This window comes from Dermacentor andersoni, chromosome 6, assembly GCF_023375885.2.
Source record: "Dermacentor andersoni chromosome 6, qqDerAnde1_hic_scaffold, whole genome shotgun sequence".
NCBI lineage: Eukaryota > Metazoa > Arthropoda > Arachnida > Ixodida > Ixodidae > Dermacentor > Dermacentor andersoni.
In genome coordinates, this window is record NC_092819.1 from 106,865,663 (window position 1) to 106,888,911 (window position 23,249).

Here is a 23,249-nt window from a genome sequence, read left to right on the forward strand (position 1 = left end):
GAAGCGCGCCCTCTCCTTTCGCGGGTGAAGCACGAGGGCGTGCGTTCTTCTCCGGCGGCTGCTGCTTACGACACGGCCGTGCGGCCCCCGTACCTTCAAAGCGATGAGCGATGTCCGCGCGTAGTTCCGGTGGCTTCGCTTACGCTGTGCTTTCGACGTTTCGTTCGCGTTGAAGCGACGGATGCACGAAGGTCAATTGGCTCGCTTCGATTGCCGCGCTTACTCACCCCAGAGTTTTGACAGCTTGTTTGCGAGGTCATTGGATGAGATGCACCCGCCGTGGTTGCTCAGTGGCTATGGTGTTGGGCTGCTGAGCACGAGGTAGCGGGATCGAATCCCGGCCATGGCGGCCGCATTTCAATGGGGGCGAAATGCGAAAACACCCGTGTACTTAGATTTAGGTGCACGTTAAACATCCCCAGGTGGTCGAAATTTCCGGAGTCCTCCACTACGGCGTGCCTCATAATCAGAAATTGGTTTTGGCACGTAAAACCCCATAATTTATTTTAATTTGGCTGAGATGTGTTTATGTTTGCTTGTGCGCACGTGATACCCTGCTTTCAATTTACCTAAGTCTAAGCACATTCGAGCGAGCGACCCATCGCATACGTGCGCGCGATGTCGGCCACACTAGGGCGACAACGAGCCGACACCGCTGCTCGCGTTCTACCTTTATGTGCGCTCTCTTTCCCTGCGCCGTATGGCTATCTCATCTGCTGATTTTCCGACGCGTGGCACACATGCAATGCTGCCCGGATCGGCAACACAGGACGTATATAGCCCATGCCTACACGCGCTGCCCACGGGAGCCGCTTCTCATCAACGCCGCCCTTTCGCACGCTCCTGGTCGGGGTCATCGATACTCTCTCTTCCTATCGGTCTCGCTACGCCGCGGCACGGCAGCTTACTTACGAAACTAATATATGCCACAGTTCATATTGCTCCTAGAGCTCCTGGCGTTACTTCGTATAACATTCCGATGTGCTGCTATCGCATTCATTGCTTCGGCCTTGCGGCGAAACTGTGGCATGTTTTGTTCTGGAAACGGTCGCGGCAGCACGCACGCGCAATAATCAAGTTACTTTTCGCTTGCAGGTTAGCAGCGTCGGTCACCTCTGTGTGTTCCGCTGATTCGGGTTTCGTGCAATCAAGTACCACGTGCCTCGACCCTTTCCTGAAGAACGCATCAAGAGAGAGACAGAGAGCGAGACAAAAGGGGAGGAAAGACAGGGAGGTTAACCAGTGTAAGTACTGGCTGGCTTCCCCGTACAGGGGAAACGGGTAAAGGAAATAAAAGATGAAAGAATAAAAAAAAAATCAGGAAAATTCACCCAATAACGCAATGCTACTCCCTACAACATTCAAAGACAGTCGCGCAATTCACAAGCCCTTAAAAGCTTGAGCAGAGCCTTCGCTAAATCAAGATACAAGTCATCAAAGCTGTGCAAGTACCTGGGGAGCCAAGTCGGCTTACCGGGCCTACCGCAGGCATTGCTGCGTCTGCGCTTACCATACAACGAGGAGTGCAAATGCAGCCACGATGATGCCAGGTGCTCATTCTCGCAGCGGTTGCGGCAGCAAGCACACGAAATAACGAAGCTACTTCACATCTGCAGGTTTGCCATGAGCTTATTATTTTCTCTTAGTAATATCGCCTGTACTGCCTCAGCCGATGCCAGAATACTGTGAAGTGTATTGATCGGCGTAACAACCCACATAAGTTTTTCTTTTTATTTTCTTGTGACGCCTGAACCTTGGTTTGTTTTCCAGAGCGTAATACCTACAAACGCACAACTCGCAAAACGAGTGGAGTAACTATAGAACCCAAGCTTGAAAATTTTACTGCCGAGATTTTCGATGACCATCTCTGGAAAATTATTACCAAAAATGAGCAACTCTGGATCATGTATAGTGGAAATAAAAAAAAATATAAAAAATGAATAGTTCGGTGACCAGTGCTGAATTCCCCACCAATCTGGTAGAAAAAGTGAAGGAGGAAAAGGCTACGCTTGTAGCCGAAAATAGCGCTGTCGAAGATAGCAACAACACGCTCACAACAATATGAAGGATCTAGAACACAATTCGAGGCTGAACAACGTCGAGGTGAAAGGTGCTCCTTCTAAACAAGGAGAAAACCGCTTGGTGGTGATGCATATCTTTGGCAACAAAATAGATTGCCCATTACCGCCAGAGGTTCATGATGTTCTTCACTGCGTACCTACCAACAAAAAGACATTGCCTGTTTTATCACGCGAACGAAAAAGACTGTCCTCTTCAAAAACGCAAAAAAAAGCACGGCTAGCTCCAGGATACATTGGTATATCAGCAACTAAAGAAACGCCACTTTACGTAAATGAGCAGCTAACATCGGAAAATAAGACCCTATTTTATAAAGGCCTATTTCTGGAGAGATTGAATAAATAGCCATTTTTATGGACTGACAACTGCCAAATCAAGGCTCAGAAAAGAGCAGACAGCTGCGTTTTTTTAATCATCACCAAAACAGATCTTTCTGTGATAACTTAGCTGCCATCGCCTTTGACAAATCGCATCACCAGGCAAATTCGCAGTGCCATAGTATTTTACGGCGACGAACTAAATTACTGTATATGTTTAATAATCATAAATCTACCATTGACTTCAACACACGAAGTCAACGCAGACACTATGATCACTTTTCAAATCTGATTGCGACACTTCATTTCGTATGCTCAGTTCTTGGTATCTCGGAAACTCGGTTAAGTGAACAAGATACGGATTTGTTTTGCTTCCATAACTATGAAGCAGAATACACGAATCGTGAGTTCAGCTGTCATGGCGGTGCCGCAATCTATATTTCAAGCACTCTCACCTACAGAAGAAGGCACGGCCTTGTTCTCAGCCTAGGTACATCTGAAATGGTATGGGTTGGACTTAAAGTGGCTTTCTTAAAGTTTACAACAAAAATCTAAATTCATCGTCTGTGAATTATTCCAGCGCCACGCTTCATGACATGCTGAGTAGCCCCGCAAACGAGAATAAAAACGTGGTAATCGTAGGGGATATTAACGTTAACCTTGCAGACACCTCGTCTACTTCCGCCCTGCAATATTCAAATCGCTTCAATATATTTTGTTACAAATGCTTGATTAATGTGCCTACACAGTGCATTAACTATCAAGATGGTACATTATTCGATCAAGTGCTTTCAAATTTGTTGTCTTCACCAGACGCAGGCATCCTATTCCAAAATCTGACTGATCGCTTTCCAATATTCTTAAGCTTTCAGAGTAACAAAGACTGTCAAAGCCACTTACGCCAAGCTAACACTTGACAAAGAAGCTTTCATCGATTCACTCACAAGCTTATTGGTCTGCTATAGCAGATACAAAAAATCCACAAACGCCCTTCTCTTTCTTTTAACTGCACTAAAATCGTCTTTTGACCGCCACACCTACGAAGTCAACTGCAAACAAAATTTGCGTCACCACATAATCTTTCGCTGCCAGATAAGCTTGTAGCCTTGTTGCGCACAAAGGACAAGCGGTATTAAAAAAAAAAAAAATATGGCCATTTAAGGGCAATTTGGCCTAGCCGGTAAACGAAATTTCCAACTTTCTTTCTAAGAAACTGGAGAACGCTAAAAAACTTCATTACGAAAAAAAAAATGTATTCTAGTGTGGCAACTACATTAATAAAGGGAAGCTGAAAACTTTTCCAGAAAAAATGAGCGAAGAGCAGTACGCCGTGGTTTTCAACCCTCTGAATTCGAATATCGCATCGAAATTGAGTGAAAGAAAGCGCAAACATATTTTATTTCGACGAAAAGTGCAGCAGCAGACACGCCCAGCTCGCGCGCCTCGTTTCCGCCTGTGATTGGTCGGGCGCCTCGTGACGTCAACAGTGATGTTCGTCCTGACCGGCCGCTGCCGCTACACACGAAGCACGGTTCAAGGTAGTTTGGTGGTGTTTTGCTGAGACGGTCATGGAAAATTTCGAGAGCTTGCGTTTCTCTGAGGAGTTCGGCGTTAAGTTCAAACTCTACGAGAGCTATTTTGCGCGCGACGGTGGTGGGCGACGGCTTCGAGTGACAAAACGGGCCGTCGCTTGAGCAAATCGCTCGGTGTTGTCGCTCGATCGCTCGTTTCTAGAAATCTGGAACTCGTCGCTCGTCGCCCGGAAATGCGATGAGCGACTAGCCAATTGTGCGACGCCGGAACTGGATGTACATAACTCAAATACTACTGTCTGTCGCACGGAACGAGCAAACTATTGAATTTTACACGCGCAAGAATAAGAACCTAGTGCAAGACCTTCAGAAATATTTTGTGCTCCTTCTTCAGTAAAATACATCAACTTAAATTGGTAAAGCATGCGTCACGCTAGTTTCGGCGCGTATATTGCTGCCCTCATACCGGGAAGTCATCGCTCAAAGCTGTCGCTCGCGTGGTGTTCGGCTTGCAGACGACGAGTGAACGCGACAGTCATCGCCTCGCTTGTAGCGCTGTCGCTGTCGCGTGCAAAATCACTTGTAAGGGGTTTATACTTGTACATACTACACGTACGCACATACTTGTAGATACTACACGTACGAGCCGATTGCGAAGAGCCGGCCTCTCCAAGAAGCAAAAAATGCTGGTGCACGCGAACGAAGGCGAAGTGTTAGCATCTCCTTGTGTTGGAAATGTTCTTTGGTGAATATGTTTTTTGCTAAGCTGCATTCAGCGTTCCAGTGAGTACGTTTCCGGGCAAACAACTGTAGTGTTATGTTCCTGCATGCCTCCTTGTAGAACGTAAGTGGTGATGCGATCTTCAGCATTTGTGCGCTGCCCCAAAGCTGTCGGCAATCTATACAGACGGTTTAAACGCGGGAAAAGTTTACCGGCTGTTGTAGCACGTGTAGTATAGAACCTTCATCAGCGCGCCATCCGCACGCTACTCGTAACCGGCGAATTCCGTCGGCTACGTGAGATGGTCGGTTTCTTATGTGCGTGAGAGAAGGGGGAGCGCAGCGTCTTGGCGTGAGCAGGCTTTCCTACACATGCAAAATTTACGCTTGCACTGCGTTATGGTAGCTGCATGCAGGCTGTTTCACCACACACGTGCGAATAGAAAATTCGCGGCGCTTGGCCATGAAACCTGCGTCAAGGGTGGGCGATAAACATGCACCTTCCGTTCAGCGTGCTAACTATTTTTTTTTAGGAGAACCCAAAGCACGCATTATTGATAAACTCCGGTAGTAATCGTCACGGAAACGGTTAGAGCACAACACTGTTGTTCTTGAGCGCTTGAAGTTGTTTCGCTTCACAGCAGCCTCCCACTTAGCTGAAAGCTTCTTGTCTAGCAGGAACTAATGGAACATCGGAACATCGTCGCGGCCGCTAGTGTTCGTGCAAGCGTAGGCTGCACAGAACGCCGGCATGATCGGCCTACAAGTTCAATTGATGCTGCGCACGTCAACTACCACTCATATATACACACAAATAAGGAAATGTAGGGTCGAGCGAAGCAGATTAGGATGGCAGGCACGCAGAAATTAGCCCGGTCATGCGCGGTCGTGGAGACTGCGAAGGAGCGGAACACCAGTGCAGACGTCACTAAGCCGCGGTTTCCGGTCCCCGCTCGCATCGTCAGCGTCAGCAGCAGCGCGCGGCGCTCGACGGGAGGCGGAGCTACAGCGCAATTTTGACCGACGATTGCGTCGCTCCTAAATGAAAAATCCCCCCCAAAACCTTACCTGCATGGTTTATAAGGTTCCCGCATCCGTATATGAGCGTCTTATTGAATTCGACAGACTCTTCAGCTTCCCTTTAAGAAATGGAAGGAAGTAAATATTTTTTCTTAATATGGGAAAAATTACGATATATTAACTCAAATCATTCATAGCGACAGTAAGTATACCTCACACGAACTTGCTCAAGCGTTTGCAAATTGTTTCCTTTAGTAGTGTGGGCTCTCACACATGCCCTTGGGACAAAGAAACTACCACACAGTAGGGTAAACATTCAGAAGGGCGTTTAATGTGCCTTTCATACACTAGTCTAGCCAGCCGACAGAACATGCCGATGGGCGGGCTACAAATCGAAGAAGTCCGACTCGCCGCGACCGGATAGCGGGTGGATGTCTTTGCCCCCATGCTGGACGCCAACTCGTTCGCGTGTGCAGACGCGCAAACGTTGGCGCGTTCGAACGATCGTGTTCGTCCATCCCGGTGCCCCGCTACGAAGCCTACCTCTGGACGGTACCGCGGACGGTACCGCGAACGCGCGGAGCGTCCGCGTCGCCCACTGACCTCAAGCCGTGGAGGAAGGAGAAAGATAGGAGGGAGGATTACGTCACGCAGCCAGCCTTGGCAAGCGAATGCTCCGTGAAGCCGCAGTGGTGGCCCAACACGTCACCTCTTGCGTCGAGATCACGGAGGAAATTCGAGATTTGCCGAGATGTTTGGTTACCGGTAGTTTTTGTTCGTTGCGCGCTCGGCCGGAAGCTGATAGCTGCTCAGATCGAGGCCTCCGTGGCTGCTCAGCTGCTCTGCCTGCATCTCTGGTCCCATTTTTTCTCTGGATGCTTCTTCCGCTTCGGTCGTTTCCTGCAAGGTATGTGTTCCGCACTTTGGGCGAGTTGCGAGAGGTTCACAATCCAACGTACGTGAGCTCGATTCGGCTACAGGTATACTTCGGCCGAAGTAAACACACCGTTGTGAGCGATAAGAAGCTATATGTATTCAACACATTTTTGACCGAGGCCTTGCGCGTGTGTACATTGCCCTGTTATCAGCTTTATTGAATTGCATTGTCGCTGGATCAATGGCATCTTACGCATGAGGGTTCGCATGCATGCGATTGCTCCCGTTGCGGGAGCGGCGTCATCATTGCAGGCCAAACGCGGTCAAGCTTGTTGCGTCAGATGATGCTGACTCCCGCAAGAAACGGTGAGTTGCATTTGTTATGTACGTTATATGCTGTTTTCCCGCGAAACGTGGTGCGTTGTCAATTTATCTGCTCCCAAGAAGAGCAGCAAACAACGCTTGTTCCTGGTTTTGGAGTTTGAGACCCATATACGGCCGGGTCATGCGGTCTCCACTATGTTCTTAAGCACTGACCCTGCTTTAAACACTGCATACTGCGAACACGGACAAGTGGTAGGTCATCGGACGCACACGATCTTATCACAAACAATTATGGAGTTTTACGTGCCAATACCATAATCTCATTATGAGGCACGCCGTAGTAGAGGACTCCGAAATAATTTGGGCTACGGGGAGTTCTTTAACGTGCACCTAAATCTAAGTATACGGGTGCTCTTGCATTTCGTCCCCGTCGAAATGCGGCCGCCGTTGTCAGGATTCGATCTCGCGATCTCGTGCTTAGCAGTCCAACACCATAGCCACTAAGCAACGACGGCGGGCAAAACATGACATGTATCGGCGAACGAAAGAGAAAAGTGCACTCGAACTAATAAACTAAACTTTATCCTTCACACGAGAACTTGCAAAATCTTTGAGCATATGTCACCTTGCAAATTTTCTTGAATGAAAGAATTTTTTAGCTGTTTTCAACATGGGTTCAGGAAACCATATTCTTGTGAAACACAACCATTAACATTTACTAATGACTTGCGTGGGTATTTGGACTCAGGTGTTGCGACGGACTGTATCTTTTTATACTTTTCTAAAGCTTTTGATAAAGTTAATCATCAACTACTTATCTATGAGCTAAGCCTTCTAAATATTGACCGTTTAATATTCAACTTGATTTGTAGCTTTCTCTCTAGTCGTACTCAATATGTAATTTTTAATGACAATGGCTCACCAGAGTCTTTGTCAATTGTAAATTGTAAATTGTATTACATATTTAAACACAGCGCCGGGACCGTATGGTAGGCAGGCCGAACAAAATCACGCCACGAGGGTCGAGAAGAGCTAGCGTGTGCTACAGGTGGCCAGTGCTGCGCTCACGCGGCCCTGCAGTACTGTGTGTTTTTCGCGCTCGTTGAAAGGCGAACGGAAAGGCGCACCCAAGACAGGAAAACCTTATTCAGATAAATTCATGGAGTGTGTGCCCACGGAGTATTCTAGGAAGTATTGCCTTCGATGAGTCGTATAGACAACGTAATATTGCACGTTCCTAGAAACTCCCCAACTGTTTGTCAAACACGACGAACGAAAATCACGAATAGAGCAAGGCTACCGATAGACGGTAAGACCACTGCAAGGTAATCGACTGTGCCTGTTTCTTATTCACTGAATGTCACTCCACCGATACACCGGTGTTACGCATGTGACCACAGTCATCAATTCTGCGGAACGAATACGCAATTTTTTCCTTAAATCTGGTTAGAATTTCTTAGCGTTCCCTTATGTGCCAGCCGACGTTCAAGCTACTCTTCACCCGGAAAATATTCGACGATATCGGTGAACCAGTGTTCGCGCCAATTCTTAGCCGCATCTTCCTTCAGTTAATTAGGTCACGCCGTCCGCAGGCACTGCCTGTCCTTTAAGGCTTCAAGTTACCGTACCGTCGATAGCTCAGTTGGTAGAGTGGTGGACTGTAGAGGCACTCAACACAGGCATCCATAGGTCGCTGGTTCAAATCCGGCTCGACGGATGTTTTTTTTCTCTTGAAGGGTCAAGTCCACTGAATGTTACTTTTCTTTGTGAAGTAGCAACAAATGCTGACGTCACCTCTCCTCGTAAGAAAACGATGGTCATATTCTCCTGGCCAGAGATAGGACTGGCCCTCTTCATGACCTGCGGATCATCTTTAATTCTCAATAGTTAAAGCGGACTGCCTCTTGGGGCAGTATTATTGCCGGTTCAACTCACTACAAGTCCAACGCGACCCTTAACCCCTTCCCCCACCCCCTTACGCCTATACTCATATATCAATCGTATTTTCGTGGCTCTGCCGACACGCCCAGAAAGCGCCACCAGAAAGTCACTTTACTTATTTGTTTATCTCGAACAGCAATTGGCGGTTCCTCAGGCGAGAAGCGGTTGCCAACAACATGAAATTTCCTGAGGAACCATTTGGGACCACAGGAGGTTTACAGACCGGACGTGTACAAATGTACAATAGCGCAGTACAGTAATAAAGTCATTGTAAAGAATAAGGTTATAAAAATTAAGGCTTATAAAAAGTACGACGAAGTTTGTATGTATTGAATCAATGCAGAGATAAAGGAAATATCTAATACATTAAGCTAACGCAAGACGTTTCACGTGAATCCAATTCCCAAAATAACGCAAATTACAATATATACAATACAGAGAGCTTACAATCATCAGTGTAATGGCAATACAAAGACCTGAAGCAAGAACATTAATCAAGAGTTGAAAAACAATCTCTCAATTGTCTTCTGCTGTACGTAGCGAAGCCAATGCTTCTCTGTTCACGTTTGTTGAGCAAGAATGACAATGTAAACCTGAGAGATTGCACGTAATGGCCTCTGCAGGAGAGCATAATCATCCACCCTCCCGACTTCAAATCTCTTGAACATTGGCTCGCTCTACCACACGCGGCAACAAAGCAGCTCCTATGCGCTGTGTCGTGTGGCACGTGGAATAAGCGTTTGGAAGAGCTAGCGAGTCCCGTGTAGCCCTTGATTAGGGAATGTGCCAAATAAAGTTTTTTTTTCTTCTCAACAGTCAGTGATGTGTCGTCGTCATGTCACCGTCGTCATTGCAGCCGCAATGTGCAGTCACTGCAGTTGTTGTCGTTTTCATTGATCCGTTGTCGATCTGAAGTCGTGGTTGCCTAGAGTTTAAGAACACTGCACTACGTTGGGGGCAGATACAGGTCGACGATTTGGCTATATTGTAACCGGTTATCATTAAGAAGGAGGCACAGTTTAAAGATAATAGGTTGGGGCGCTTGAACTAAGTTGCAAATGTATTTTTATTTATTTATTTATTTATTACAGAACCCACAGCGCCAATGTGGCTTTACAGTGGGGGGGGGGGGGGGGGGGGGGTTCAAATAGTTTACACAACAAACAGTACAAGTCATTTCATAATAAATGCAAAATAATTTACGTCACAACATATACATCCTGAGAAACACAACTTCAGAATATGTTATCTTAATGAAGAAAAAGAAAGATACATCGTCAGACAGCATTCAAAGCATTCATCGTCAGACATCGTCAAAGAACATGTTATAACAAGGAAGAAAAAAATGCATCATTAGACAGAATTGTTACAGAGTCCTGCGGTAACCTGTTCCAGATTGAAATCGTCCGGGGGAAAAAAGACATTCTTAGCATTTCGGTTTTGCATTTTATTTCTCTTACCTTATTCACATGATCTAGACGTAAAGATACATAATCAGGCCTAAGTATGTACTTATCACGTTCAATACCAGTTCTAGAAGCATTAAATTAAATGCGCTCGCAGTAAAGGCGTTCGAAGACACAGTATTAGCTGAACTTTGAATGCTTTTCTAGAATACCTCACCGAAGGTTTGTCAAAAATGTCTGGATAAATTTTTATAATAAATAAAGCACCTCTAATACAGTGACCTATTCGAACTAAACGTATCTTATGTGAATGTTACTTTTATCCATGTGCACAAAAATGCAAGAAGCTTTTCTGTTGAGTGCACATAAAGGCACCATTTTGCAGTTCACCCCAACTGCAGAAAACCGAGTGTTTACATCAACTTTTTCACAACTGAGTATTGCGGCACTTTGCAAAAAAAAAAAGGAAAAAAAACCCAAGTTGTTGCTATATTTCATTGGCGAAAAAAAAAAAACGAAGTCGTGGAGGTGCTGGGTATCGATCCCAGTACCTCTCGCATGCTAAGCGAGCGCTCTACCATCTGAGCTACACCCCCGACACCTTTTCGTGGTAACCGAGTCGCTACCGTATTGTGCTTTTCGCGTGAAACTAGGTCGAAGGAAAGCGAACGGCGGAGGTGAGAGAAGGGAGGGGGGAGGGGCTGCGACCGGTTGCCGCAAGAATCTCGCTTCGCATATTGAAGGGATTGTCTACCGCTCAGAACATGTTTTTGGATTGCGCTGGAGATCAGACCATCCTCTGTCACATTGACTTAACGAGAATGCTTATACTTCATAAACCTGGATATATATTCTTAACTTGGCTCTGAATGTGAGTGCAAAAATAACATGTGGCGTCGCTTTACGGAAAAACGGTGTCAACCAATCGCTGTACAGTCACGTAAGCAAACACTATATACACCGGTGTTACGTATTTGACCACAGTCGTCAATTCTGCGGAATGAATACGCTATCTTTTCCTTAAATCTTGTTAGAATTTCTTAGCGTCCCCTTAGGTGCCAGCCGACGTTATAGTTAATCTGGGCTCGGGAAAATTCGACGACACCAATGAACCAGATTCGCACCAATCCTTCGCCGCATATTCCTTCAGCTAATTGGTTCATGCCGTCCCCAGGCACTGCCTGCTCTTTAAGGTTTGCGGTCGCCGTTCCGTCGATAGCTCAGTTGGTAGAGCGGTGGACTGTAGAGGCATTCAACACAGGCATCCATAGGTCGCTGGTTCAAATCCGGCTCGACGGATATTTTTTTCCCTCTCCACGGGTCAAATCAACTGAATCTTACTTTCCTTTGTGATGTAGCAACAAATGCAGAGGTCGCCTCTCATAAAAGAAGGGTGGTCATGTTCTCCTGGTCAAAAAAAGGTCTGGCCCTCTTCATAAACGGCGGAGCATCTTTAATTAACAATAATTAAAGCGGACTGCGTCTTGAGGCAATATTGTTTCCGGTCCAACTCGCTACAACTCCAACGCGACCCCTCACCCCCCCACCCATACGCATGTATGAATCGCAGTCTCCTGGCTCTGCCCACGTTCAAAGAAAGCGCCACCACAAAGCCTCCCTTATGTGGTTGGGTGTCACATTTACAAATTGCATTCCTGATAGGTATGGCCATAACGGCGGCGTGCAATTTGTGCGGGTGAGATAAGACTCTAGAGCAGCTTCTGCGACACTCAACGACGTATTTTACAAGCGAAACACAACCAGCTAGATAACAGAGCGCTCTCAGAAGGAAATATTCTCGGACCATGGCTTATGCATACTTGCATGCAAAAGGCCACAAGAGCCCTTCTGCACTTCTTGAAGGACACTGGATTGCATGAATGCTTGTGACAGTGGAAATTCTTCTTTGACTGGCTGTCAATGACTGACGAATATTTTTCTTTTTTCTTCTTATATGTACGTCCCTTTTCCCACTTCCCAAGTGTTGGGTAACCAACTGGGCACGTCCTTGGTTAACCTCATTATCTTTTCCTCTTAGTTTCTCTCTCTCTCTCTTTATTTCCAGCAGCATTTGGGGCTCCATCAGGTGAAAAGCGCTTCAAACAACATGAAAGTCCCTGAAGGCCCATGTACATGGGTTTCCAGACCGGATGTGTACCAATGTACACTGGTGCAATACAGCAATTAAAAGAGTCAATATAAAGAATAACGTAATAAAAATTAGAACTTATAACGAGTACAACGAGGGCAGGCATTCAATCAATACATACATTCAGGAAATGTTTAGCACATTAAGCTAACGCGAACGCAATTCACAAAATAACGCAAAGAACAGTAAACACAATGCAACACAAGCCAACACTGTTAATTTTAATGGTAATAAAACGACATAAAATACATTTGCCTTCTGATGTATGTATCGAAGACAGCGTTTTTTGTTAGCATTTGTTGAGTAAGGATGACTATGTAAACCTGACAGATTGCACTAAACGGCCTGTGCACTAGAGCTTAATCATCCACCCACCGATTTCAACTCTCTTGAACACTGGCTCACTCCACTACACGCGGTGGCAAAATAGTTCCTATAGGCTGTGTCGTGTGGCCCGTGCAATAAGTGTTTGGAAGAGCTAGCAACTCCTGCATAGCCCTTGATTAGGGAATGTGCAAAATAAAGTTTTTTTTTTAACAGTCAGTGATGTGGTGTCGTCATGTCGCTGTCGTCGTTTCATCGCAATCGTGCAGTCACTGCCGTTGTTGTCGCATTCGTTCAATCGTTGTCGACCTGTTGTCGTTGTTGCGTACAGTTAAACAGCACTGCACTATGTTGGGGGCACATTAAGGTCGACACTTTGGCTATCTTGTAACCAGTCATGTTTAAGAGGGCGGCCTCTTTTAAATATGACAGGTTGGGGACACTGAACGAAGTTCCGGAGCAAATGCTCTCGCAGGAAATACCTTCGGAGACACGATTCGCTGAACTCGAGTTTTACAGCGAAGCTGTATACCACTAGCCGATTCATCCGTCCATTTGTCCGTACATCCATCTGTCGGTCGCCTGTAGAGCGAAAACTCCTCAGGCGTAACCCCACGCGCATGGAGGAAAAAAATAGAGAAAGGAGGCGCACGATTAGCCAACGCCACCTAGATAGCCGAAGGCCTGTTTACTTCGAGCCATGACGTCACGCTACCTGACCCGCAATTTCATCTACAAGGCTGGCGTGATGAAAGCCATGACGTCAAAATCACTGTTGCTTAATAGGGAGCATCCCGATTATATTATATCGAGGTGGTGCTGTATTAGTTGCGCCACTAGTGACATCGTTGCTCTTTGCCGCAGCTGAGCACGCGTGCAGCAGTTTCTCTCCGGCTCCGAAATGGATAGAATACGCGTCATACGTAGTCCTTAGGAGCAGACAGCCTTCGATCAGCAATGCTGCGGCCAGAAGCTGGAGCGAGCTCGTTTACGTCGTTACAATGCTGCAGCCCGGGCAGAACAACAGGCTGATTTAACAAGAAGACTGACGTCACAGTTACGATTCTCACTGACAAGCGCAAATTCGAAGAAGCAATCCGGAGCGAAGAACTCGCTCCCCAACTCTGGGCCGTCCAGCAGGTCCACGACGCCGCCAGGAAACTCAACCTCCCGGTTCCGTCGTGGGAGACGCCCACTCCATGAGGGCCCAAAGCTCTCGTGGCCTGCAGGACCTCGAATAAAGTTGATTTGCTTCCTTCCTTCACGGTATGCAGATTGTGTGTGGATTTGGACATCTGGGACTAATGTTAAGTTACTTGAGATTGCATTGCAAGATGGCATAAATATTATTAACCATTAGTTTGAGAGGGAAAGAGAGAAAGAGAGAGATGAGATAGAAAAAGAGAGAAATCGTTCTATTACATGCAAGGACAGCTGTATTGACCTTCACTCGGAGGCAGTTAAAAGATTTAACCCTTAATCTTGAAGGACAACCTCTAACGATTGTCACACAGCTTCGATTTCTTGGACTAAATCTTAATAGGCAGCAATCCTGCGCAACTCACATAAAAACCTCGAAAACGAGGTCAATGCGATAGCGACTGTGCTTCGCACACATGCAGGCACATCATGCGGTAAATCAGCGTGGTTCATTCTGACTGTTTACAATGCATTAATACGCCAAAAATTGCGCATTCCATACCCATCTTACGCGGACTTTAATACACGTCCGAAAGCGACATTTAATACTTTTAGCTAGAGGACTGCGCATATGTCTAAGAGTTCCCCGAGCGACTTCTACCTTTCTTTTGATAGTTGAGGTTCGCCAATTACCGCTTCCAGTTATGAGAACTACAGAAACATGCCGACATTATTTTCTCTGCAATTACAGCATAAAAGCCACCCATTGGCTCTAGAGATAACGAAACGAGATAGAAGCTATGTTTATAAGGAAATTCAAGGAAAAGTGCCATATATTACCAAGCAAGGAATTTTGGAACTCAGACGTCGAATATTATTCATAGCTGCTTACGCTTCCCAAAATCGAATTGTCGGTAGACGGTATATTAAGAAAAAGAGACATGTTCATTCAAGCTGCTCAACAACTAGCACTTCAACAGAAAAATATGCGATATTCAGGATGCAGGCACGTCTATACAGATGGCTTCAGTGCAGCAACCTCTTCAACTTCAGGATTCTTAATAGGGCACCTCAATAAACAAGAATCATTTAAGTTAGCGCGCGCGACTTCATCCCCAACGGCTGAACAATTCCCAACGCTATGTGCGATAAAATTTATAACTTCAATTAGAGATGCGCAAAAATGGGTAATTTTCAGCGATTAATAGGCGGCACTATCATCAATCTGCACCATAAAATGAAAAAAAAAACATCAGTGAAAGCATAATATGCGAAACACCTAAATACCTCAGAAAGGCAAGCGAAGCGAAGCATGAAATAGCATTTCAGTGGATACCAGGACGTTACAACATCTGTGGCAAGACATCAGCCTGTGAAGCAGTACGACAAGCACACCTCAAAGGCGATGTGGTTCCTTCCCAATATCAAAGAATGATTTACGTTGCGTTATAAGGGCAAAGTCTTTCAAAATGTGGAGGAATACTTGCTTTGGCCAGAATTATAAAACTCTGATTTGGATCATATCGATCCATTTATTGAATTCAAATTTCCATTGTCATTGGACAGAAATATGGAAACGCCAATACATCGAGTAAGGCTAGCAACTGCGTGCATAAAACATTTCTTACATAGCATTGGCCGTGCGGAAACCCCCGAATGTGATTCTGGATTTGTAGATGAAGATCCACATCACCTCCTTCTAGATTGCCCACATCACGACACACCAAGACGCCACGTTAAATCAACTCTAATGACATTAGATCTCCGACCTTTTAGTTTAGAGAAAAATTTGGTCCCTTGGCCTAGAACAGCCTTGCAGAAGAGCGGCTTAAAAGCTCTAAACTATTTCTCTAAGACAGCGGCATTATTGGCAGATATTAATACCTTCAATATTCCTTTTATTTCAGTGTCGCTGTATATATGTATGTGTTTGTGCATTATCTTATGTTAGCTGTTCTGTTCTGTATATATGTATACATTATACATACGTATGTACATATGTATACATAATGCATTTGCACGATTTATGCACCACCCACTGACTAGACACTGCACTGTTGACTATTATTTGCATTCACACGATGTATGCGCCACCCGCTAACTAGAGACGGTATAATTGGTGACATTGTTATTTGTATTTTTGATACTTTCTTGTACATTCCTGTGGAGTTATTCCAGATGTATATTGTATGCACCACTTTTATTTTTACGTCATAGTGTTACGAAGAACACGTTACTTGGCAACTTCTGGTGCTTGCATGAGAAGGTTGTTTCCTATGTAATCTTGAACCCTGCATGTTGTAGGTTGGACCCATTCAAGAGCTAAGGCGTAGCTGGCGCCTAAATTGTGCGTCAACATCCCATTATATCATATCATTAAAAAAGTGAGCTCGTGCAGCTGAGCACAAGAAGCAACTGCGTATCGAGGATCCGGCAGTGTACCGAGCAGCCGTTTATTGAAACATCGGGATTAACTCAGTGATAAACACCGGGGTGGCACGTTTCAGCTTCTCTGGTTAACAAGCTTTACGGAGTGCTTGGGCGTCGACTTCCGCAACATCTGACAAGAGGCTTGGCAAAAATGTCTGGATAAACGTTTATAATGCATGAAGCACCTCTAATACAGCCAACTATTCGGACTATATAAGCACGCTTACCCTAACATTACTTTTATCCAAGCTCACAAAAATGCAGAAAGCTATTCTGGTCAGTACATATACAGGAGCAACATTGAAGTTCACCCGATCTGCGCAAAATTGTCTACATCGTATCTCTCACAACTGAGTACGGAAGCAGTTTCAAAGAAATATTGTTATTCTTTTGTTTCAATGGCGGAAACAAAAGCGTGGAGGTGCTGGGTATCGATCCCAGTACCTCTCGCATGCTAAGCGAGCGCTCTACCATCTGAGCTACACCCCCAACACGATCGCTCGGTCACCGAGTTGCTACCGTATTGTGCTCCTCGCGTGAGACTAGGTCGAAGGAATGCGAACGACAGAGGTGACGAGAGGGGGGGGGGGGGGGGAGGCGCCGACCGGTTCCCGCGAGAATCTCGCTTCGCATATTAAAGGCACAGTCTACCGCTCGGAACACCATTTTTGATTGCGGTGGGGATCAGAACATCGTCTGCCACATTGACGTAAACGAGCGTGCTTGTATTCAATAAACCAGCACCAGAACATATATTTGTATATATGTATGTGGGTCGCTTGACGGTAAAGCAGTGTCGACCAATCGGTGTAGAGTCACGTAAGCAAACACCACCACAGGGAGAGTCCTTTTGCTTGGATATAACAATGTATTTCCTGATATATCTTCATACTCCTGCTAAGCTCCTTTGCATGAGAAAGTAATCTCTTTCTTATACCTAGTTGAAGTTATTTCGTCTTGAAGCAGTGATAAGCACGTGATAATGATGGTTTTGACACAGATGACTGTGTGCAAGCACGGACTAATGAACCCCTCCGTATTCTTAAGCTAATTTCTCAAATTAACAAGTAATTATTGTTTAAGATAAACGGCAGGTCTAACGATACTAATTCATAGATGCTTAACATGTTCCAGTTTGGTGACTGCTAGCAAGAAAACGTTGACTCACCATCCCGGCTCTGGGGAAGTGAGTCAACCACCACTACTACTACTTAAGGGGTGTATGCAAGGCTTTATATATGGTTAGGATACTTGCTTTCTGTGGGTTCTTTATTGAAATGTGTGCTGTTTTGTTTGTTGTATGTGTGATTTCAATGAATGTGTACACTGTTCGCTTCATTTTACTGGGCGCTTGTAGCCTCTGCCTTACAGGTGTATGAGCCATTGTATTTTTCGTCACATACGGAGATATGAGCCAATGCCTTTTGTCTTGCTTACGGAGCTATGATCCATTGCTGATGATGATAGCTGCTTGTTTTAAGCTTTTATTGAAACGTACGCTGTTCTGTACGTTGTATGCGTGATTCCGGTGAATGTATAAACTGTTCCTTTCCCATAGTTGAGTGCTTACAGCCTCTGCATTACGAGGGCGACGAGCCACTGCATTTCTTACTTGCTTAGCGAGGCATGAGACATTGCTGATGTTGATAATTTTTACTCACGCAAGGACAGGAAAAACCACCGAAAGGCTAAGAGCTTCCCTGTAGCAAAACGTGACTATTTTCTATTTAAATTAAACTCGAATGGCACCGAGTCCTAAAAAAGGAACTAGCATCCTTTAAGCAGAACGGAAGTTTCCTTTCATGTTAGTCAACTTCAATTACAGAAGTACAGGGCCAGAATAGTTTTATTCTAAAACCACTCTGTCTAAGAGATTTTGTGCGCTTGAACGATCGGACAACATTAGAGCGAATAATAAACCCATGTGCGTGTTAAAACAGTTGTAATATTGTCACGTAATTGTGACGGTGAATCATACAGCGGCAAATCTGTGAATGAGGAAACTAACTTTTATTGGGCTAACTTGTGCGCACAAAGATAAGTTACACTGAAAGTACATCTACAGCGGCGAACTGGGTGGGCGATCGTCGAAATCTGATGTGATGGTCCAGCGCCTAGCTCAGCTTTTATACGTAAGTAATTGAAGGTTCTAGCATGTTCCAGAGTAATTACTGGTGCCCACGTGTCTTCCGTAAAGTTGTACGCAATTTGCCTCGCACATACAATCAGATTGCACAAGCTTTGATGACAACATACAGCAGATAGCACCATCTATAACAGTCGAGAAACTTCCGACACATGCGGGCGCGTCCTGCACTGAAAGATAACAATTGCTAGACGGTGAAGAGCGGTCACCCGAAAAAGTTAAACAAGCACACGTGTCAATATAATGCAAGATAAATGGCATGGGACAGTTTTGGTGCATTTAATGATTTGGTCTAGAATATGGAGCTGGTCGAGGATCGTGCTTGACTCTGGTTCTTTGGTAGTGGACGCGCTGAAACCAGCCGCAATCACATTTTTTTTGTAACTACCGCGTGTCAGCATGTCATTCATTAAGAACCATTGAATACCTCACCCCTCCTATATAGCTCAGGATATACCTGCAGGGCAGGCAGCTGGAATATGGCAAACCTAGTGCATAAAAGAGAGACGTAAATTCGGTCAAAGGAAGGCTCCGTAACATTACCAGGAGACCCAACCGACTTTTTTCAATGCTGAGCCTTGGCACTCAGTTCCAGCAAAGTGACAAATTTATGCGACGTTATTTACATAACATGGCACCCCGCGAGCAAGGGTACATCCAGAACAGGCACATAAAAAAAATAAAACTCGCTTTGTTCGTAACACAGTCACACTAACTGAAATTGATGAGTGGAATAAAAGGTTCGCAATGCCAAAATAGTACTGCAGTCCTTAAAATAAGCTTATAATCAAAAGTGGATATGAAAATCGGCCTTATCACAGCATCCCTACTCTGTATACTTTCGCTCGGAGGAGTACATCACGCTTGCTGGCCTTGTTCATCATATTCTGCGAAGGAAAATTATCGTGACGAAAACTTCATTACGATAAAGGGATAGGCATTGTTTCCTTACGCTTCATGCCCATTCCTTCAAGCCAACCACTGCCACTATTTAGTTGTCCATTAAAGCAGTAAATACCGCTTGCGCATAACTTCGTCAATAAACTAAATCGCCAAGAATATACCATTTGTGAGAAAGAAATTGTGTATAAAGAGTGAAACAACAATCAATGGGCAAATTTATACGAAGCCAAGAGCGCAATCCCCAGTGCCTTTTCCGAGGTAAGTTTTCTTCTCGGCAACTTTAGGATCAATCTCTATAGAATGACCAGCATATGCACAGTTTAGAACGACAAAACATTTACCTCCTTTCAAAGATCGCAGGAGGGTCAAACTGATGGCGCCCCGAAATCAACCGCAGAGCCTGTAGCAAAATACACTTGTCATTCTGCAAACGAGAGCGCCATCCAAAATAGACCCAATTTTCCTCCGATATACAGGGGACAGTTATGCGAAGCTATTCATTGAGACTATAGCCAGCACGGACCTGCACCTCGGCCTGCAAGGTCGTCGGACATGACACCACTGGACTTCTTGCGGGGCTGCGTGAAAGATCGCGTGTATTTATTTATACGCGAAACCACCACATCGGAAGCCCTAAATTCAAAAATAAGCAGAGCCTGCCACGAGATTCCAACGTCGTTGGTCAAAGCTGCAACAGCGCAAATGTTGGCATATCCAGCTTTTCCGGACACGAGGGGTTAGTTCGCGTGAGTGCCACCACGTGGCGTACTGACCTTAAACATTTCAAGCTTCCCGCGGTGACGCGTGATGACGTCAACAAACGGAAAATAAAATAATTAAAAGCTATCCCTGCGCGTTGAACTTTGCCACAATGCTCGTCCCACCGGCGTTATCAGTGTTCTTGATAAAGCGTAGCCGCTCGTCGCCTGGAAATGACTTATCATCCTAAGGGCGTCTAGTCGCGACGAGCGATGATGGATTCTGGGCTTTTGATACGGTTCTCTTTTTTTCTTTTCTCTTTTTTTCTTTCTGATGCTACGGAGTAAACAAGCTAGGCTAATATAATAATATATGGGGTTTTACGTGCCAAAACCACTTTCTGATTATGAGGCACGCCGTAGTGGAGGTAGAACGCGAGCAGCGGTGTCGGCTCGTTGTCGCCCTAGTGTGGCCGCCATCGCGCGCACGTATGCGATGGGTCGCTCGCTCGAATGTGCTTAGACTTAGGTAAATTGAAAGCAGGGTATCACGTGCGCACAAGCAAACATAAACACATCTCAGCCAAATTAAAATGAATTATGGGGTTTTACGTGCCAAAACCAATTTCTGATTATGAGGCACGCCGTAGTGGAGGACTCCGGAAATTTCGACCACCCGGGGATCTTTAACGTGCACCTAAATCTAAGTACACGGGTGTTTTCGCATTTCGCCCCCATCGAAATGCGGCCGCCGTGGTCGGGATTCGATCCCGCGACCTCGTGCTCAGCAGCCCAACACCATAGCCACTGAGCAACCACGGCGGGTGGCTAGGCTAACCGTCAGAAGTACTCTGTGGCACCCTTTCTTCAGTCGGCACACATTTTTAACGTGCGAACATCGTACAGCGTCTACGAGAGACGCCTTTTGATTTTGAACTATCGATTTCTCTAAGGTGCCCCCAAATATTTCGCTAGCGACTTTGCTATCCACACTCACGGGCTACCGCCACAGCTGCAAATCGAGATGTGCTCAAGTATTAAGACATGGATATGTTGGTTTTGCACCTTGATGCAAAAGTCACGACACAAGAATTGACTGTCTCTGTGTCGTCGTCTGTAAGAATGCAATGGCCGAAGCTGCTCGCAATATTACGTCACATTTACTGGACACCTGGCCAGGTACACCCTTGGGTATGATATATACAGTACTTGCAGTTAGTTTTCAAGGTAGTCTCCTATTTAGGTTATCCATGTGCGTGAAGGAAGAGTGCTATTTGAAACTATTGTGCAGTAGTATATATATATATATATATATATATATATATATATATATATATATATATATATATATATATATATATATATATATATATATATATATATATATATATATATATGTATATATTGTAGTGGGTAATATGCATGTGGAACTGTGCGGACTGCCACCGCTGCGGCGCGAGACACGAGCGCGGGTTGTTGATGCGAAGCGCTAGGACTCGTGATCTAGAGCTACCTGCGATCCCTCGAACGAGCTACAATAAACCCCATTTCATTTGGTGGAGCTGCGGGGTAACCTCGAAAACTGGAACTCCGAAGCCGGACGCTACCGACTGCTGCGACCATGCCTGACGAAACCACCCAGGAAGATGCACCACAGCCTCCGACGATCATCGTTTCCGGTGCATTGCGCCAGCGTGATCCTGCCATCTTTAGCGGCACCGATGATCATGACGTGGAGGATTGGTTGTCATCTTACGAAAGGGTGAGCCAGCATAACAAGTGGGACGACATCACGAAGTTGCACAATGTGCTGTTTTACTTAACCGGCGTCGCGAACCTCTGGTTCCGAAACCATGAACACGATTTCACAACGTGGAGCAGATTCAAGGCAAGTTTCACAGAAGTGTTCGGGCGCCCCGCTGTGCGCAAGCTTCGCGCAGAACAACGCTTACGGGGGCGCGCGCAACATCACGGTGAAACGTTCACAAGTTACATCGAAGATGTCATTGACCTGTGTAAGCGCGTGAATCCGTCAATGGCGGAACAGGACAAGATAAAACACATTATGAAAGGCATTGATGAGGACGCATTTCAAATGTTGCGAGCGAAGGATCCGCGTACCGTGGCCGAGGTTATCAACTTGTGCCAAAGTTTTGACGAGCTACGGAAACAACGCATCTTAGCTCGGCGCCCACCGCCTACGGAAGATTCGTTAGCAGCATTGGTTATTGGCGACAACCACACAACTTTGCTGACGCAAATAAAAGAATTTGTGCGCGAGGAGGTCGCGCGACAGCTCTCGATTTTGCCGACCATGGAGAAGCCTTCTCAATATTTGGCTCCAGCGATCCGACAGGTAATTCAAGAGCAAGTGACCGAAGCTCTTCCAATTCCGTGTCAGCCGGCTCCTGTGGCCGCGCCTCTGACGTATGCTGAAGCCGCTGCACGGGCGCCTCGTCTGCCGGGATTCTCACCTCCGCCTTCAGCGCCTCTCCAGCCGGTGTTCTCTCATCCGCCCTCGCCTCGCCAGCAGGTCGCTGCCTTTTTCAGCGCACAGCAGCAAGGTACAAATCCTTGGCGCACTCTTGACAACCGCCCAATATGCTATGCCTGCGGTACACCGGGACATGTAGCGCGCTTCTGCCGCCGGCGCTTGCCGGCCTTCGTGGGCACCGCGCGACCACCCAGCTCCGGCTTCCGACCTTTCCGTATGCCTTCACGACCACCACCGGAAGTCTACGCTGCTGATGACATACCAGCACCGCAGTCACAGCTCTACAATACTCGTCGCTCACCTTCCCCTCGTCGGCGCTCACTCTCACCCATGCGTCGTAGGCCCAGTGCCAGTACTACTGAGGCGGAAAACTGATTTCCGCAGTTCCTGAGGCACGAACTGCGTCATCGTCGGAACATCAAAGTCCTCGTTTTTCCCCCGCTAACGTTATTGAAGTGTCTGTTGATGGCATCAAATGTCTTGCGCTCGTCGATACAGGTGCTGCTGTATCTGTGATTAGTGAGAAACTTTGCCGTGAATTACGGAAAGTGACCATGATGCCTTCGGTATTATTGCTTAGAACAGCCAGTGCACAACAAGTTCAGCCAGTCGCTATGTGCACTGCCAGGGTGTTGATTCGAGACATTTTGTATTCGATTGATTTCTTTGTGCTAACTTGTTGCGCCCACGATGTGATTCTCGGTTGGGATTTTCTGTCGCGCCATCACGCGGTCATTGACTGTGCACGTG

General features: G+C 46.0%; 4 non-coding genes across 4 annotated transcripts; 2 read left to right on the forward strand and 2 right to left on the reverse strand.

Annotated features, from left to right (window-relative positions):
• The first annotated feature begins 8,495 nt into the window (after positions 1-8,495).
• On the forward strand, positions 8,496-8,585 carry TRNAY-GUA (transfer RNA tyrosine (anticodon GUA)). The gene is given in 2 exon segments: positions 8,496-8,532; positions 8,550-8,585. It is a non-coding gene; the product is annotated as a tRNA-Tyr (tRNA).
• A 2,153-nt stretch (positions 8,586-10,738) lies between these two features.
• Positions 10,739-10,811, reverse strand: TRNAA-AGC (transfer RNA alanine (anticodon AGC)). The gene has a single exon. It is a non-coding gene; the product is annotated as a tRNA-Ala (tRNA).
• A 613-nt stretch (positions 10,812-11,424) lies between these two features.
• TRNAY-GUA (transfer RNA tyrosine (anticodon GUA)) lies at positions 11,425-11,514 on the forward strand. The gene is given in 2 exon segments: positions 11,425-11,461; positions 11,479-11,514. It is a non-coding gene; the product is annotated as a tRNA-Tyr (tRNA).
• Positions 11,515-16,674: 5,160 nt separating this feature from the next.
• TRNAA-AGC (transfer RNA alanine (anticodon AGC)) lies at positions 16,675-16,747 on the reverse strand. The gene has a single exon. It is a non-coding gene; the product is annotated as a tRNA-Ala (tRNA).
• Positions 16,748-23,249: the final 6,502 nt, after the last annotated feature.